Raw genomic sequence first — 19230 nt, 5'->3', positions numbered from 1 at the left:
TCAGACATGACTGAGCAACTGAACTGAACTGAACTGAAGTAATAAAAACAAAATATGATTTTATTATTATGTAAAGAATAAACTGTTTTCCAACAAAATTAAGAGAGGGAAAATATATTTTTAAAATTTATCCTACATTTACCATTTTAGATTCTCTTCATTCTTTCTGGTAGATCCATATATTTAACTGGTATTATTTTATTTGGATTGAGAAACTCTTATTTCACATTTTGTAGTGCCTACACTCTGGAGTTCTCTCAACTTTCATTTATCTGAAGTTGCTTTATTTCAGTTTCATTTTCAAAGATTATTTTTATTGCATATTAGACTTCCAGTAGAGAAATGTTGCTGTTGCTGTTTTCACCACATTAAAGATGTCACTGTCTTTTTACCTCAATTGTTTCTGGGGAGAAATCATATATTTTCATATCATTATTCTCTTAAATGTAAGATGTCTCCTTGTTCCCACTGACTGATTTTAAGATTTTCTCTTTATCTTTGATTTTCATACTGTGCTATGATGTACCTGTATGATCTTTAGTAAATATCATTTTTCTTGGGCTTGTCAAGATTCTTGGATTTATAAATTGATATTTTTATACAAATTGAGGAAACTTTGGCCTTAATTACTTCTACATTTCTTTGTGTTTCCCCACCATTCTCTTTCCTTACTTTTGTATCTCCAATTATATATATATATACACACACACATATATATATATATAAAAGCATGTGACAATGTTCTATAAATCAATAAATCTTTGTTAATTTTTCTCTTCTGTTTTTCATATTGGATAATTTTCTTGCTCTATCTTGATATTCACTAGCTCTTTCTTCTATAGTTTCTAATATTCCAACTGTTAAGCCTATCCAGTGAATGTTTCATTATATGATTTGTATTTTTCAGTTCTAGAATTTTACTGAATCTTCTTTTGGTTTCCATTTCTCTGTTAAGGATTCTCATCTTTTCCTTTAACCCTGTGAGCACATTTTTAATAGGTGCTTTCATGGTCTTGTCTAGGCTATCTAAGGATCTGTTTCTTCTTACTGCTTTTATTCCTTATTGTGGGCTGCCTTTTTCTGCCCCTTCCCATATTTCTTAATTTTGTTCTCAATGATGAATGTTGCTGATGATTTGTTGTCAGTCAGTCAGTCAGTTCAGTTGCTCACTCGTGCCTGACTCTTTGCGACCCCATGAATCGCAGCACGCCAGACCTCCCTGTCCATCACCAACTCCCGGAGTTCACTCAGACTCACATCCATCGAGTCAGTGATGCCATCCAGCCATCTCATCCTCGGTCGTCCCCTTCTCCTCCTGCCTCTAATCCCTCCCAGCATCACAGTCTTTTCCAATGAGTCAGCTCTTCGCATGAGGTGGCCAGAGTACTGGAGTTTCAGCCTCAGCATCATTCCCTCCAAAGAAATCCCAGAGCTGATCTCCTTCAGAATGGACTGGTTGGATCTCCTTGCAGTCCAAGGGACTCTAGGGACCCAAATTATGTCATTTTCTTTTAAAGAGTGTTGAGTTCTGTTTTGGGAAGCAGGTAAATAACTAGGGGGCTTACCTGGTGGCTGGACTGTAAAGAATCTGCCTGCAGTGCAGGATTCCTGGGTTCTATGCCTGGGTTGAACTAGACACTCTTTTAGGTTCTGTTAGGCTTTGTTTGGGCTTCTTTCAGTGGCTTCTTTAGTGGTAAAGAACCCACCTGTCAATGCAGAAGATGCAGGATCACTTCTTGGGTTGAGAAGATCCTCTGGAGAAGAAAATGGCAACTGACTCCAGTATTCTTGCCTGGTAAATCCCATGGACAAAGGAGCTGGGTGGGCTAAACTCCCTAGGGTTGCAAAAAGACTTGGACACAACTTAGTGACAAATAGCAACAAGGCTTTGTTGAATTTCTTTGTAAGGACAGGTCTTTTTTGGTTTCAGCCTTAAACTTGTGCTATGGCTTTATTTTCAGATATGATTCTTGCTCCAGAAGTGTGGCCTTTTGGGGTTCTCAACTGAATGCCCGAGGTCTTGGTGAGATCTCCTCACTCTGTCTGTACCAGAGCTTTAATGTTTTTAGCACTATACAACTTCCTGTTTCTGCAGTCAGCTTTCAGCCCTGCAGCAGCTGCTCTCTACAAGACTTTCTTGAGTCTTGTCCTGCAAAGTCCCAGCCCAGCCTTCAGCCAAGGACATATGGTGAATCCCACACAAACTTTTGGAACACCCACTTTTGGAACTCCCTTCTTCCTAGTACCCTAAAAAAATCCAAGGACTTCTACAGTCTGGAATTCTGATCTCTGCCTTTTCAACTTGGCAAAAGTGCCAATCCACTCCAGTTGGGCTTTTTTTTTTTTTTTTTTTTTTAACATTAGGAAAATGCCCCTAATAGAAAACATGGAGGTTCACCTTATATGTTTCTCTTCTCTCAGGTATCACAATCCTTCACTGTCTGTTGTTAATGCTTAAAGAAAGATAGTTCATATACTTTGACCATCTTTATACTTGTTTATGGTGGGAGGGCAAATCTGGTACCATTTACTCCCTTATGGCTGGGAGCAGAAGTTTGAATGCTGTTTGTAACCATAAGGAAAGATTTTATAACTAACCGCAAATGTGTTTGGTGAAAACAATGCAGTAGAAATGGAAGTCTTTCTCACTGCCCTCACCCCTCATACCCTCAAACACGTGCACCAATCATCAGAAATCTGAGCTCTGATCATCGCTGGGTGTTCCAGTGAGACTAATGTCTTGACTCCAGTGGTGTTCTAAATATCTTCATGAGTTGCCATTAATTAAAAATGTAAGAAGACTGACCTAAAAATCCACAGTTTCTGCTCTATTTTAAAATGAAAAGATCTGGTGGCATTAAATGGCAACAGTAGCCTGGAGCAGAATAGTGGTTGCCTTCTTTAGAGAGAATGTGTGTTTTCTGATCTTGCCACAGGCTTAAGATAGTCCACTTCACTCATTATGTTGTCTGCCTGATCCCTGTAGCTATTTATATATGTGAGCCTGACATGTGGGATGATAATCTTACACAGAAGTAGCATGCCCACAATATCCAACATGATCTACCCCATCACTACCAGGTTCTCCATGATAGCTTTATTCCATGAATATATCCAGTTTTCCCAAGCTCCTGCTGGCCATGTAAATATTTCTCTAGAGAAAAGAAATAAAGACACAGGGAGCAGATACGGAATGAAGTTAAATTTGGCCATTGTACCTTGGTCTTCATGTGGGTAGAAGTTCATCAGTAAGTGGTCAGGGGCCAGCCATGCTGTCTGCTTCCATTCTGATTCCAAGATTAAGATGTGTTTATGCCTTTCAGCCAGCAAACCTCTCTATTGCTTAAAAGCTTCTCAGATATTACTTTCCTGGAAATTCAATTTGGCCCTGCTCTGAATTTTATACCCGTAGTTTTGCTTGAAACTCAAAGAAATGAAAAACCATAATTGTTTTGCTTACGCAATAGGGAAATAGTCTTTGTGTTTTGTAATCAAAACATTGCTTTTTCTTGGATTCTGTGTGTAGTGGGGGGGGCATGTGTTTTGAGGGATACTAATATTAACCAACATGTCTTGGATACTTACTATGTGCTAGGAATTCTGCTAAGCATTTTCTATGAAAAGTGAAATTTTGTCTTCAACAACAATCCAGAGAGGTAGGAAGGAATGTTCTCTTCTTTTTACAGATTAAAAAAAGTGAGGCAAAGAGGTTAAACACTTTGACTGAGGTCAAATAAGTGGTGATATCGGAATTTGAAATCTCTGAATTGAAAATGAGATATGTGAACCAAGTGCTAACCAGGTTGTGCCCTTTGACTTTCTAAGTGTAACATTTGCCATCAAGGGTGTCGAGGATTCCCCACCCACCACCACTCTAGCAAGCCCCTGGTTTATGCAATCCAGAGGGTCTTTCATACCTAGAGTTATACTCAAGTATTCACTGTGAAAAGGAACTCCTTCAAGTGCATGCCTCTTTTGAGTAGAAGTCAGCAAAACCTGCAAAATGAACCAGAGTGTCCCAGTGAAATGTGCAAATTCCATAGGAAGTGAATTTCACCTACTGTGCTCTACACTGACTTTGTAGCCCATCCCTCTGTATTGACTCAGAAAGCAGGCAGGACAGAGGCATAAAGAAAACCTCTTTAGTTTCAGGGCCAAAAAGCCTGCAAAGACTTGGCTGAGGGGATCAGGTAAGCCTTGAGGAGTGTTCCTTCCTCCCACTCAAGGTCATAAAACATGAAAGCTGGAAGGTCCCAGGGAGATATTCTCCTCCAGTCTTCTCATTTTATAGATGGAGCAACAGAAGTCCAGACTCCAGTCAGCTGGTGTCTGACTCCCTAGCTATTGAGTCAGCAATGGTGGACTATAACCCGATACCCAGACCTTGTGGTTCCCCAATACATTGTTCTCTGCACAGTACCCACAGTGCATCTGCTGGGCAAAACTAAGGGTCTCCTCAGAAGATGACTCCACTCTATCTTCTGGCCACAGAAACAGAGGGAGAGCAAAGCATCCACAAAGAAGGAGCCGGCAGTGGAAGAGCAGTGATCATTCAATCAATAGGCAAAATACCACATTATTAAAAGTAGAGCGAACTTTTCCTCTTCTGTTACCACCCAAACTTTCATAGACATCTCTAAGCTGTCTTCCAAGAGATCTGAAGTAATAGGAAACTGAGGATATTGTTTTATTTTATTGGTTCCTTCTCTGATGATTAGTGCCAGAAAGCAGAGAAATTATAATAGTGAGGGTGCTGACATGGAGCATCTCTTTTGTTTCAGTACTTTGACACAATGCTTGCTGCTTGACCTCTCTTATGTGTAGTATGGTGTCCCTTTGTCATAGTGGAGCAAATGGGCTGGCAGAAGTCAACAGATATTCTGAAGTTTGCATATCTACTAAGTTCAAAGTCTGGACCTAGAACCTCTGCATTTCCAGGTGTTTCTTCTCGTAGATGAGCAACCATCAAATAAAACGTATTGAACTCTAAAGGAGGCATAAGTCTGAGGAGGCAAACTTGGAATAGTGGACAGAGATGTGATATATTCTACCTATGGACATATGTCAGCTCACTAGCTGTATGACTATGGCCAGCCACTCAACTTCTCTAAGCTTTCACTTTTTCATCTGCAAATTAATAACAATCATAGCTGCCTTATGGGGATTAACATAAATATTGCATGCTTGTCCTTACATTACATAAAGTAGTTGTCATGTAGTAAATTGTTCAAGAAATGTTAGTGTTCTTTCCAATAGCCTTGGTCAACACTCAGATTATTCAAGAGTAACCAGAACAAAAGATCTATACCTAGTTAAGAAAAATCAAGATACAAACAGAAATACCAAACCTTGACTGCAGTATGGCCTCTGATCAGGCTCCTCCACAGCACAGATACTTGTTTCCCTCTTCTGATGACCTTTCAGATGTTCCTGTTGGCAAGCACTAAGGCAGAATAAAGATTTTTAACCTTTTCTAAGCCTCCTTATTTAAATTCTTCACAAAAAGCTTTGTATCTCCTATCTTTGATATGCTGATTTAGTATGTGTATGGGTTTTAAAGAAAGAATGATTGAGAAGAATAAAGACTGTAGATGGGCACTCTTCTGAGGCTATAATCTGTGCATACTATGTGAGTCATGCTCTCAGGTTTTGGAAATGGGAAACAGAATTCCAAGAGGTTGAGTTCTAAATGCCAATGATAAATCTTAAACTCTAGTTGAGGATAGAAGTGAAGAAGTGAAGTCGCTCAGTCGTGTCCGACTCTTTGCAACCCCATGGACTGTAGTCTACTGGAGTGGGTTGCCATTTCCTTCTCCAGTTGAGGATAAGGTTATCCTAAATGTGGGAATGGGGATGGGCCATGAAAAGGGGCTGTGAGTGTGGAAACAAGACAGTTGGGAAAAGGGCCCCAGAGCGCTTACTTGAGCAAGGGCAATAAGAAGCCAACCTCCATGATGGATCTGTCTCCCCAGTGACTGACAGTCTAACCTCCCATTTCTGACAAAAATAAGGATTATTGTAAAAGTGGCAGAGGAGGTAAGGTTTCTGATACCAGCCCTGCCACCTCCCCTGTGTAATCAGGGTGGACAAGTGACCGTGCTTGTTTCTGCTTCCTTTGCTGGATTACATTTTTAATAAAGTGAATATTATTTTTCCCTTAAAAATATCTGCCTATTTTTATGGGCTTGTACCCACAGAAATGACCATAAATAAAAATATTTAGCAAACTGATTTTGTAGTCGATTTTGGTGCGTCTGCCTAGTCTCTATTTCACCATTTTTCTAAGAACTATTCACCTACCCAAGTGGATAGGCTTTTGCAGCTATATGCATGCTGACTGACACTTCTTTTACTGGTTGTAAGTGGATTGGATTAGAGATGGAGAGTGGACCCAAACTGGACTAATGAGATTCTCTTTTAGGATTTTGGTATTCAATTAGTTGAAAATCTTGATGGGTGGGAGGTGAGGTGGTTCTAGGGCTGGGCCTGTGATATTCCACCATGTGCAAAAGGAACTGATGTAAAAAGAGAGAATGAGAGGGAGAAAAAAAAAAAAAGGTACCTGGGGAGAAATAGAGCTTCCCAGGTGCCTGAGGGGTAAAGAATCCACTTGTCAATGTCGGAGGTGAGAGTTAGATCCCTGAGTCACGAAGTCCTCCTGGAGGAGGAAATGGCAAACCACTCCAATATTCTTGCCTGGAAAATTCCATGGACAGAGGAGGTTAGTGGGCTACATTCCACAAGGAGTCAGACACTACTGAGTGACTGAGCATGCATACAGAAGCAAATAACTTCACAGTCACAGAAAACCTGGCAATAGCCCCCTTGGTTCTGATGGATTGTCCAGTCTCTATTTCCTTTTTTCCTGGAGCCTAAGGGTTGTTGAGTTCTATGAGATACACAGAGATTCTTTCAAAAGAAAGAATTTGAAAGAAAAACTTTCAAAGAGAAAGTTTTAATTTTCTCATATCTGAGTCTGTCATTTGTTCCAAAAATCTAACTGAGGGAGTGTGTATCATAGTACTGTGTACGATGATTAAGTGGTCAAGATTATTCTCCAAGTGCTCTGTACTAAAGGTGTCCTGTAGGGAAGGATGAGTTTCTCATGCTCCCTACAAGAAAGCAAGGCTTCTGCCAGAAAAAAAGCTACAACAATCGCTTTGTTCAAGTTCACTCGCCGTGCAGTTCTATTTTCTCTTCCATGTATGTGCATTCTTTCCAACTAAACTGGAAGCATCTTTAGGGAGATGATTGTACTTACTCATCTTTTCATCCCCTGTAGCACCTGGCCCCTGATACTATTGAATTTGCTGATGGTGTTCATGCAAAAAGGAAAAATAATAAACTTTCTACTTCAACAATTTTCCATTTGGGCAAAACTTCTCTTACCTCGACTTAGGAAATAATCACATTTCTTTCCTTTTTTTTGTTGTAACTGATCTCTCTTCTTAGCTTTGTGTCAATGAGGAGATAGGTTTATTTAGCCAGTAATTTCCACTGCAGAAAATCTTGGTCCCAGATTGCCCTGCAAAAGCAATATGTTCTGTTTTATTTTTATATTACATTATATTTATTTTAATTGCATTCTCCATCTGGTCAAAGATAGCATTAGGCATCATAGATGGAGAAAAGAAACAAAGAGATATCTAACCATGATAATAACTGGAATTATTATTTTTTAAAACTATCCTGGGGTACTATAACCTCTAGGAATGAGGCGAAAAACAATAGCCCTTTTGTTAGAGAGCTCTAGAATGATTCTGTAGAGGGAGAGAGAGAGGCGAAATGAACCAAATGGACTCCTAGTGTCCCCTGAGTGGACTGTTGCAATGGTCCCACACCTGGAACCAGTTCCAGGACAGTGTGGACCACAGTGTGAAATGATACATATAAGCTCTAAGCTATCTCGAGCACTTTTACTATTTCCCAAGTAGTTTCAGCAGGACATTAATGCACAGTTTCAATCACATATTTTATTAATAAACTTTAGAAGAGACCCCCAAAGGGGAGGTCATTTCCTTCTCATTTCAGAAGATGTTTCTGCAAAACTCTGCTAGCAACTGGAGGTCTTCCAAATGAAGCTAATATTAGGTTGTGGTTTAGCATACTAGAAATAAATCCTAAATTGGATGCCTGCAGTGGATGGCTAGGCACTTGGCTTCTGGGTCAGGATCCCAGTTGAGGGGTTATCAAGGATGCTGAATCATTTATTCCTGTGTTTAAATCTGAAAATGATGGGACTGGAGGGGAAGGTTTACACATGAAAGATTGCCAAGAAACTGTGAGTGGTAACATTCCTTGATGAGAGTCCATTTCCCCAGCCACTCCCTTACAAGCTACCACTTAGGATATTTATGTTTCAAAAAAAAAAAAAAAAAAAAAACTCATCTGAAACTGGCATAGGCAAATAATGGCATTTGTTGGCTCAGAGATTGATGATTCAGGGGTATATATCTTCTGGTGAAGTCTGACTCAGAGATTCAACATATATATACTACAAGGGTCCATTGATTTGAAAACCTTTTGTCCATCTTTAGGGTCAGATCTTTTCTTCAGGTTGGCCCCAGGCTCAGGTTCCAGAAATGGTTTCACGGTTTGGAGCATCTTTTTCCATGCCAGTCAGAAAAGAAAGTGCCTTTCCTAGCCTTTAATAATAGTAGGGAAGCATTTTCCCCAAAAATTTCAAAGAAAAGACTCTTTGCACTTATTGGTCCAGTTAGGTCATGCCCTCATCTCTAAGGCAATCCTTGTGCCTGAAACGAGGGTGGATGGATTTCACAGATCAGCTTAAGCTTATCAGAGCTCATACCAGAAACGGTATGGACCAAACAGAAGAAGAAGATATTAAGAAGGGGTGGCAAGAATACACAGAAGATCTATACAAAACAAGATCTTAATGACCCAGGTAACCATGATGGTGTGATCACTCTCTAGAGCCAGACATCCTAGAGTGTGAAGTCAAGTGGGCCTTAGGCAGCATTACTATGAACACAGCTAGTGGAGGTGATGGAATTCCAGCTGAGCTATTTCAAATCCTAAAAGATGATGCTGTTTAAGTGCTGCGCTCAATATGCCAGCAAATTTGGAAAACTCAGCAGTGGCCACAGGACTGGAAGAGGTCAGTGTTCATTCCGATCCCAAAGAAGGGCAATGCCAAAGAATGTTCAAACTACAAAACAATTGCACTCATTTCACATGCTAGCAAAATAATGCTCACAATCCTTCAAGCTAGGCTTCAGCAAAATGTGAACTGAGAACTTCTAGGTATATAAGCTGGATTTAGAAAAGGCAGAGGAACCAGAGATCAAATTGCCAACATCTGTTGGATCATAAAAAAAACTAGAGACTTGCAGAAAAACATTTACTTCTGCCTCATTGACGATGAAAAGCCTTTGACTGTGTAGATCACAACACACTGTGGAAAATTCTTAAAGAGATGGAAATACCAGACCACCTTACCTGCCTCCTGAGAAACTTGTATGCAGGTCAAGAACTGGACATGAAACAATAGACTGGTTCCAAATTGGGAAAGGAGTACATCAAGGCTGTATATTGTCACCTTGTTTATTTAACTTATATGCAGAGTACATCATAAGAAATGCTGGGCTGGAAGAAACACAAGCTGGAATCAAGATTGCTGGGAGAAATATCAATAACGTCAGATATGCAGATGACACCACCCTTATGGCAGAAAGTGAAGAAGAGCTCAAGAGCCTCTTGATGAAAGTGAAAGAGGAGAGTGAAAAAGTTGGCTTAAAGCTCAACATTCAGAAAACTAAGATCATGGCATCCAGTCCCATGACTTCATGGCAAATAGATGGGGAAACAGTGGAAACAGTGTCAGACTTTATTTTGGGGGGCTCCAAAATCACTGCAGATGGTGATTGCAGCCATGAAATTAAAAGACGCTTACTCCTTGGAAGGAATGTTATGACCAACCTAGATAGCATATTCAAAAGCAGAGACATTACTTTGCCAACAAAGGTCCGTCTAGTCAAGGCTATGGTTCTTCCAATGGTCATGTATGGATGTGAGAGTTCGACTGTGAAGAAAGCTGAGCAGCGAAGAATTGATGCTTTTGAAGTGTGGTGTTGGAGAAGACTCTTGAGAGTCCCTTGGACTGCAAGGAGATCCAACCTGTCCATCCTAAAGGAGACCAGTCCTGGGTGTTCATTGGAAGGGCTGATGTTGAAGCTGAAATTCCAATACTTTGGCCACCTGATGTGAAAAGCTGACTCATTTGAAAAGACCCTGATGCTGGGAAAGATTGAGGGCAGGAAGAGAAGGGGACAACAAAGGATGAGATGGTTGGATGGCATCACCAACTCAATGGACGTTGGTTTGGGTAGACTCCAGGAGTTGATGATGGACAGGGAGGCCTGGCGTGCTGCGGTTCATGGGGTCACAAAGAGTTGGACACGACTGAGTGGCTGAACTGAACTGATGCAAGGAGCCAACTCGTTGGAAAAGACCCTGATGCTGGGAAAATTGAAGGCAGGAGGAGAAGGGGATGACAGAGGATGAGATGGTTGGATGGTACCAATCTCAATGGACATGAGTCTGAGCAAAGTCCAGGAGATGGTGAAGGAGAGGGAAGCCTGGTATGCTGCAGTCCATAGGGTCACAAAGAGTCAGACATGACCAAGTGACTGAACAACAACAGCAATCAGAACTTCCACCGGAAGTGGGACTTTCCCCCAGTGGAAATCTGGAATGCTGTCATCATGAAAGAGGAGGAAAGGGGTACAGGAGCAAAATTCCAGGTACCACCTACAATGTTCAGAATCATGACCAGTACCACCGACTACCCTCTGTGCTAAATGGTCCCCTTTCACCTGATAGTTACTACTTTTGATGCCAATTTTGGTGTATTTTACAGAAAAAACGAAAGCATTTTTCTTTCATTCTGTAAGTTCTGATAGGAACTATCCTTGAAAGAACTTTCTAAAATAAGAAAGATGGACTTAATAATTAGAATAATTAGAAGGCTGTCATAGACACAGTTGGTGCCCCACTCATATCCCTGTTCAGGGGCCCTTCTGGAGCCCTTCCCCAGCTGCTTTGAGTGGTGGCTGCTAAGAGCTAGTTCCCATCCTGCTCTTTGGGGAACTGCTGTTGGCCGATGGGAGCTGCTTTGTTCAAGAAGTTGACCTCGGCTCCCTCCCAGACACCCATGCAATTAGTGACTAATGGGATACAAAATTCTTGCCCCCATTCCTCAGGCTGAGACAAATCTGGTGAGCAATTTGTCTTCTGAGCCCCTTGTACCTCAGGCCAAGTCTAGGTTTTAGCTGAAATCCACCCCACACTGATCCCCTCACTCCCTGACAGCTTCTTCCTGATGAGCAGCCTCTCAGATCGCACTACCCAGATCTCTGTCTCAGGCTCTGGTTCTACAGAACCTGACTGGTGTAGAGGAAGAAAAGGCAAAACACAGGAGAACACAAAAATGTAAGTCAGAAGCTGTGGTTTCAGGTGAGTTTGATGATCTAATAGGTTACAAAAATTGGAAGGCGCCTGAAATAATGTAAGACTTTGCTATTTCCAGGTAACCACCCCCTCCCACCTTATCCCCACCCAAGTGAGTCAAATGTAAAAGGAAGGGTGCCTTATAGAAATGGAGGTGGCACAGATGAGCTCAGGGCTGCAGGCAAGCCTTGGTAGAAGTCCATTCACATCACTGGCCTCAAATGCTCCTCTCCTCCTCTCTCTCCTCTCTGCGTCTACTTCATTGTTCCCTTCTCTACTCCCCAGGCCACGTTGGAGGAAATCATCACAGGCCAGAGCTCTAAATAGTTTTCTCTTGCACCTAGGATTAGACAGGACTCCACCATTCCATTGTTTTGCTCCCGAAGAAACTTTATTGGCCCGCATGTATCACAGAATCCCTGGGCCAATTAAGGACGAGGCCCGTGGAGGCTTGATCTACCCCATGCTACCATGATCACACAGCAGCAGGCAGAAAACATGGCAAATTGTGCACTGGCTATTGGAACTTCTGCCTAGAAGTGACGCGTGTACTTTCCACTCACATTTCTTTGGCCAACACATGGTCACACCCAACTTCAAAGAAAAAAAGGAAGCACAGTCATATCACATGACCAGAGGTAGAAAGACAGATTCAGGATGGCACCAACAGGATTGTGATAACAGTAAATATTGAAGGTTCATATTAAGTTGACAGGAGGTAATTGTGATAATGAAGAATTCCTCAAGGAAATTGTGAAAAGATAGTGTAGGCTTCACTCCCTCAACATTTGGGGAGTAATAACTTAAATCTAATCATCTGAGATTGCCAGATTGTGAACCAGGTTGGTGGTTTTCATCCTATGCCATGGACGGAATGACTGCTTCTACAGCCTCCATAAGAGGTTAGGGATGGGCTTCTTGGTACTCCTATTTTTCTTTTTTTTAAACTATTCTCATCAGTTTTATTATGTATGTGTGTATTTGATGGGATTTTGCTTTTTAGCACCCATTCCTCCTCCGCACCCCAATTTCTATTTGGAAAACTATGTCCTCCATGCTGTGGGCAACTTCAAAATGTCCTGCCCATCAGCCATAGAGGCTACTGGCTTCTTCTAGCAGAAGCTCTCACCGCTTGGTACAGCCAAGAACTTGCACGCAGGCATATGCAGTCTCAGTTGTGTCCGATTCTTCGAGACCCAGTGGGCGGTAGCCCACCAGACTCCTCTGTCCATGGGATTCTCAAGGTAAGAATACTGGAGTGGCTTGCCATTTCCTCCTCCAGTGGATCTTTCCAGCTCAGGAATTGAACCCTCATCTCCTGAGTCTTCTGCATTGGCAGGCAGATTCTTTACCACTGAGCCACCTGGGAAGCCCACCAAGCATGTAACTCAAGCTTAATCAGACTCTCTCTCCTGAATTTTGACCCTTAGACCAGTAACTACACAGGCAAAAGTAATGGTCCGAGTTTATCCAGCGCCTCCTCTGTTCCTGCTGTTTTGTTTATTCTCAGCCTCATGCTTCCAGCCTCCCTTCAATCACCAGTACTTTTCTAGTACATCCCCTTTTGCTTTATTTAGCTCACTAGTTTCTGTTACCTACAACCAAATAACCCGGGGTGGATAAAGTTTCATTAAGATCGGTTTTTGTTTATTTTTTATCTAGTTCCACTGCTAAAATATTAGAGTTTGGGATAATTTTAGATGTTGTTCCTAGTCCCATGCATTTAAGCTTGAAAAACAACAACAGAAGAAAATGCTTATTGCAGATCTGGCAGCTGACTCAATGCAAATGTTACAATCAACAGGAACCACAAAGAAACCTAGGTCAGTAATAGGCTTATGTAGAAGATTTCTCAATAGCTTTCCCACCAATCTTCCGGTGCTGGCCTCTGAAATTTAACCCTTTCTAACATCCAAATGTGCAGACTTGCACATCTGAAATTGTGTAATCTCAGTTTTGCTTTTGAATTTCACTCTAAATTTCTCTCTGTAATGGAGGAGAAAGAACATTGTTCCCTGTGCTTGCTGAATTTGAGTGAGGTTTGTACAGGCCCATTTCTGTAAAACAGAGACACCATTTTTGGTGAATGATTTGTATAATCCTGGCACCACCTCCTCAGTCTTCCTGGCTGATATTTACAAGTTTAAATATGGCTAATGATATAACATTCCTGCCAGATGGTCAATAGGAACTACATGGTTTCCGATATTTGAGCATCAGACAAATGCTTGATTCCTTTGATGGAGACTCAAACATGAAGTCTTTTTTGGAAAATAATTTAAGTCTGAGAGTGCATAAACATTATGAGAGGTAAACAGAATTAGCCAGCAAAGATAAATGTAGCAAGAATGTGCTTAGCATGGACAATACATGCTTCTCACCTGGGTTGATTTTGGTATCTCGTCAGGGCTGCTCCATGTCTTAGGACTCTATTTGTGTGTTCTGTCTAGAACACCTGTTGTTACATAGGTTGCAGGGTGTTAACATGCAGTTCCTCTGCGACCTGCCCAATGTTCGTTTATTTCGTTTATAGGACTTTGCTCCCTCCCACTATAAATGTTTATAGGTTTTGCTGATCATTTTCATTGCCTCCACAGTCTCCACCGCCTTCCTCCTGTAAAGCATTCTTTGGCTATAGTCTGAAAATTCTGTCTCACGCTGCCTGGAGGATACTCCATTTCATTCCATCCGTCTGCTGAGTCTCCATCCTGCGTGTCTGTCTTCCCAGCCTCCATCTCCCTAGGTCACTCACTTGATTATTGGAGATACTCCTTGAGGGCTTCTCAGGTGGCACAGTGGTAAAGAATCTGCCTGCAGTGCAGGAGATGTGGGTTATATCCCTGGATCAGGAAGATCCCCTGGAGAAGGGAATGGCAACCCACTCCAGTATTCTTGCCTGGAAAATCCCATGGACTGAGGAGCCTGGCAGGCTACAGTCCATGGGTTCACAAAGAGTTGGACATGACTTAGTGACTGAGCAACTACAACAATGCTCCTTGAACAGCCATCACCCACAGTGAACATCCCGGGTATTCTCTGAGAAATATTTCTCACTCTCTGCAAAATAGTTACTTCTTCATCTTTACCCAGAAAGCAACCTGGTTTCCACCAGGAAAGACTGACCTCTTGGAAAAATATCACCCCAATCCTCAAAACAAAATTTTATATGTGAATTTTTGTTTGCTTGCTTCGTCTTCTAACTTTTAAAGCATCACTTGGCTGTGGCAAATGCAGGCACATTTCAAGTGCTAACAGCGAAGAGTAGAAATACCACTGTGTGTTTCCTGCCTACTCTTTCCAGGTTCTAAGTGAGGATGACTCTTGAACTTAGATAAGAGGGTGGAATAAGAGAGAGTTTCATGGAAGAGAGGATTTGCAGAGAATATAGAACAGAGTCCAGTGGAAGAGGGTTAAGGAAAACAGAAAGCAACTGCTGCTGCTGCTGCTGCTGCTAAGTCACTTCCATCGTGTCCAACTCTGTGCGACCCCATGGATGGCAGCCCACCAGGCTGCTCTGTCCCTGGGATTCTCCAGGCAAGAACACTGGAGTGGGTTGCCATTTCCTTCAATGCATGAAAGTGAAAAGTGAAAGTGAAGTTGCTCAGTCGTGTCCGACCCTCAGCGACCCCATGGACTGCAGCCTTCCAGGCTCTTCCATCCATGGGATTTTCCAGGCAAGAGTGCTGGAGCGGGGTGCCATTGCCTTCTCCACAGAAAGCAACTAGTTTTGGACAAAAAATTAAAAGGAAGCCACACACAGACTCTGGAGATGTTCAAAACCGATTAAAGACTGGCCTCTTTCTCTTTAAGTATCAGTTTCCTTTGCACAGATTTCCCAAACAATCCACCTGGCTGACCTCCCTGCTCTCTCCTCCACATGCAGGTCTCTGGCAAAATCCAAGGAGTGGTAAACAAAAACTACAGATAAGTGCCCCGGAAGTAGAGGTTCAACTCCTGAACTATGAACACATCTAGTAAATTACATGACATTACTGAACAGCCATTACTGTCGTTCTGACCTTGATCTTATCAGGCGCATTCATTCCTATAAACGTGCCTATATAATCAGCACTCCAGCCAGCAGTCTCTTGCGGGGGAAAGGTATTTGCTTACCCTGACTGTCATCCCTCTGTCCCTCGGTCTGTCCTGAGTCGTCAGTCAGGTCCTGGGAAGTACAGGATCTGCTTCCTCAGTTATGCAGTCATGTGAATTCATTTCTCACGTGTGCATCACACAGGGCAATTCTGTCACTGGCCAGTATTCTCTATTGGCTCCTCTCCCCCCTCCATCACCCCCACACCACCATTCCCCTAGCTGTCTGGGATCTGGGGCCAGCTTCGGGAATAGCCCTGCCTCTTAGGAGAAAGAGTGCTTTGCTATGCTCTTCACCCTGAACAAGGAGATCTTTCATTTTCAAAGGGAAGATGTTTTATTTTGCCCCTGAATTAGAACAATGAAACATTTCTTGTAAACCTGGAAATTAAAATGCAGACAATACATGTCCTTCAGTTTCCTTTTATTGGTCTTCAGAGGTGAACCAAGGAACAGTTGTAAATATGTATCAGGGTAGCTCCTGGCCTGGAGGTATTGAAACTCCACTGACAGCAAAGCCGAGTGCGCTGTCTGGCATCTCCACGGGCCCCCTCCCATGTGTCCCCACCCTCCATCTCCCTTCCATCTCTCTTCCCTGTTTACAGTGACTTTGAGGCTGGTAAGAAGCATTTTGAGGTGACACTCGAGCAGCTGTGTGGTCCAGAATGCATTATCACGTTATGTCTCAATTACAATATTCTTCAGTGGATGGGGAAGGCCGGCACAGCCAGTATCCAACCTTAGAGAGCACTGCCATCTCCTGGAAAACCCTCTATGCTTGGGGCCTGCTGTCCCGGCTCCCCCAATGCCACCAGGAGGGAAACAAAGCCTTAGTCATGGCCTTCTATCTTTAGAACCCAAGATCTGGGTACCCAGAACCATCTTCTCCTGCCGCTTCCACTTGTAACGCTCTAATTCCCTGAAGGACATGTAAAGGTGTGGCACTGTCCTCTTAATTAAAACAAGTAACTAGGTTGGGGAGGCCACTGGTGCTGAGACAGTGATCATTACTCCTGCCTTCTGCTCCCAAGGCTGGTAGCAGACGCTGCTTCCTGTAAATGAGTGCCTGGCACCAGTACAATCCTGCCTCTGGGATATTTGGAAGAAGCTGTAACCTTATTTACACCGTTAAGGACAGTGCTGAAGACTTGGGACCGAAGTCACCTGCTCAGGCAGAGCTTGGGAGAGTTCTGTGGCAATTTCTTATTTCCATCTTACAGGCATGATGGGATAACTAGTGAGATATTTTTCAGAAAGCACTGAGGACATAGAAAAGCCTCTCTGTGTTTCCACTGAAACTCAAGGCATATGAAAGCCAGCACACATGATTGTGTCTTAGAGGTTCAGTGGATCTTCTGAAACACAGCTTTATTGATTAGACCTGGCTCATGGTCAGGCTTGGCCTAGAAGAACAAAATACACTTGGGAAGATATCAACCTCATTGTTATGAACAAGAATGGGGTAATGGATTTGTCTACCAACAGCTTTGCTTTGAAATAAAAAAGGTTGTCAGCATAAAGACAAATAAAAAATATTCTCATTAACTGAATTAATTGATTTCAGTTAATTAACTGGATTGTTCAAATTCAACTAGCATCCCTCTGAATCAGTAGTTCTTATCTTTTGGAAGACCCTTTGAAAAATGTGAAAATGTCTGTATCCTTTCCCCAGAAAAATACAGACATCGATTTAAAAAATTTCATCACCACTTGGACAAAGCCAGAGTGATCTTAGAGACACTCAATTTAAAATGCCCTTTGTAGCTTGACTTTGCAAACCTAGGTTTAAATAGTGGGTTTCCTGATTATTTGGGGGAGAAAGGGAGGTCCTAGAAATACTCGCAAATGAGCTGACCTCTAGACTGGCACCTACAAGAAATGGCCAGATATTCCCTTCTCTTTCACTCCCTGGACTCATATTGAAAGTGGGTTTAAATGCTCATCTTTTGAAAATCCTGGGCTTGTGAAGGTTCACATCTGAAAAGCTCTGATAATGCCTTGTTTTCAGCCTGGCTCCAGGAAAACAAAGCTGAATCAAGGGTTCTGCCATGGCACCTATTTAGACAAGCCCTGTGTCTCTGCGCCTGGAGAGAACCCTAATGAAAGTGGTTTGGGAAAGCAGCTTTCCACTTGGCCGGAGGATGCGATACCACCTCTTCCGACACGGTCATGTCTGTAGTCTTACAACCCTTCCAGGCGACTGTTGTGTATGAAACAAAGGGCAAATTTCATGGCACAGAGGTGAGGTGAATTGTCAGAACTCCATTGAAATTGCAGTAAAATATGGACACACAGGATTTATTCCTGGGATCCAGGCTTCTAACCCAAGGCTTGTGTCCTTGACTTCCTGTTTTATCTTTATCATCAATTTCTGCAAGGAAGCCGTCTCTTTCCCTTCCTGATTTGTTGGCAGGTGCTGTGTGGGTACAAGGGTAGTTTCTGGTTTGAGTTTCCAAAGAAGTCTCACCCTCCAGTTTCTCTCCTGCCTGGGCCACTTCAGCAGGTCACTGGGAACTCACTTTCATTTCTGCATTTCACTATTTAAACCTCATCTCTCTCTGCACTTAGCAGATGGAAAAGTGAAGTACACATAGATAAGGATAATGAACATCAACTGCTGGCACTTAATAATGATAATAACAGATAAATACCAACGGTTCTTGTGTATCAGGCAGCTTATTTAGCACTTCATGTGCTTTTTCTCATTTACTTTCCCCAACAACCCTATAAAAGACACAGTTATGAGCCCTTCTTTTCAAATTATATAAAAGAAAGTTCAGACATTGAGAGAAGCTTCAGTTAACTATTATGCAATAATGCTGTATAACAAACAGCTACAAATTCTCCACATCAGACAACAATAAGCACCTAGTTAGACTGTATCTCTGGGTTTACAGGAGGTTGAATTTACACTAAGCTGGATTCAGCTGGGGCAATTCTATTACTTGTGTTTTTCATCCTTTTTAGACCAATGCACTGGCTGAGGCATAGTCTTCTCATAGGGATGGTGGAGATGAAAACAGCAAAGTGGAAACACATGAGGCCACTGAAGTCTTAGGCTCAGAACTAATACAGGGGCACTTTTACCTACACAAAATTAGCCAACACACGTCACATGGGTGAGCCTACAGTCCAGAAATGAAAAGGACACTCTGCCCAATATGGAACTATGGCACAGTGGATGCAGAAAATGGTGAAGATACCCTGAGAAAACGATAATTCAAAAAGTTACAGATACCCCAATATTCATTGCAGCACTATGTACAATGGCCAGGACATGGAAGCAATCTAAATGTCCATCGATAGATCAGTGGATAAAGAAAATGTGGTACATAATTACAATGGAATATTACTCTGCCATAAAAAGGAATAAAAGTGGGTCATTTATAGTGATGTGGATGAACCTATAGTCTGTCATACAGAGTGAAGTAAGAAAGAGAAAAACAAATATCATATATTCATAAGTATATGTAGAATCTAGGAAACTTGTTGCAGGACGGGAATAGAGACACAGACATAGAGACTGGACGTCTGGACACAGAGATGGGGAGGGGAGGGTGGGCTGAACGGGGAGAGTAGCACTGACATATACACACTGCTGCTGCTGCTGCTGCTAAGTCGTTTCATTCGTGTCCGACTCTGTGTGACCCCATAGACGGCAGCCCACCA

At 42.3% G+C, this 19230-nt stretch overlaps 1 long non-coding RNA gene across 2 annotated transcripts in view; it reads right to left on the bottom strand.

The window, feature by feature from the left end:
* LOC105610390 (uncharacterized) overlaps positions 1-15655 on the bottom strand; it is a 44667-nt gene extending 29012 nt beyond the window's left edge. Inside the window, exons 1-6 of one of the 2 annotated variants that reach the window (XR_009599638.1) lie at positions 15583-15655; positions 7390-7525; positions 6563-6696; positions 5349-5443; positions 3918-3996; positions 1707-1754 (exon numbers count right to left, since the gene is read on the bottom strand). This is a non-coding gene — a long non-coding RNA (uncharacterized LOC105610390). Of the gene's footprint in view, positions 1-1706; positions 3997-5348; positions 5444-6562; positions 6697-7389; positions 7526-15582 lie in introns of both variants that reach the window. The other variant, XR_001032945.5, reaches the window with a different exon arrangement.
* Between the last annotated feature and the right edge of the window lie 3575 nt (positions 15656-19230).

Source organism: Ovis aries, chromosome 2, assembly GCF_016772045.2.
Source record: "Ovis aries strain OAR_USU_Benz2616 breed Rambouillet chromosome 2, ARS-UI_Ramb_v3.0, whole genome shotgun sequence".
NCBI classification, from domain to species: Eukaryota; Metazoa; Chordata; class Mammalia; order Artiodactyla; family Bovidae; genus Ovis; species Ovis aries.
The sequence above is the reverse complement of the archived record's forward strand: the minus strand, read 5'-3'. Positions and strand labels throughout refer to the sequence as shown.